This window comes from Apaloderma vittatum, unplaced genomic scaffold, assembly GCF_000703405.1.
Source record: "Apaloderma vittatum isolate BGI_N311 unplaced genomic scaffold, ASM70340v1 scaffold35265, whole genome shotgun sequence".
Lineage (NCBI taxonomy): Eukaryota > Metazoa > Chordata > Aves > Trogoniformes > Trogonidae > Apaloderma > Apaloderma vittatum.
Window position 1 is genome coordinate 3,540 of NW_009717145.1, and position 226 is coordinate 3,765.

Here is a 226-nt window from a genome sequence, read left to right on the forward strand (position 1 = left end):
CAAATGCCAGGCACACCTCCCCCCCATCCACACTGTTCCCCAGCACCTGCCAGGCCCCCCATGCCCAAGGTGGACCCTTTGCCCCCAACCTCAGGGAAGGGAAGGGTCTTCCCAGTGGTGATGCCCACTGGAGGAAAGGGCTGCTCTGCTGCCTGCTGCCCGCCCCAGCAGCACTGTGCCCCCCTCCTCGCTTTTCCTGCACAGGGACCGTGTACCCTCGTATTAG

The 226-nt window shown here is 64.6% G+C and overlaps 1 protein-coding gene across 1 annotated transcript in view; it reads left to right on the forward strand.

Moving 5' to 3' along the window:
* The window catches only part of LOC104274231 (poly(rC)-binding protein 4-like), a gene marked incomplete at its 5' end in the record, with an annotated part of 5,131 nt that overhangs the window by 3,486 nt on the left and 1,419 nt on the right, over positions 1-226 (forward strand). The window lies entirely within an intron of this gene.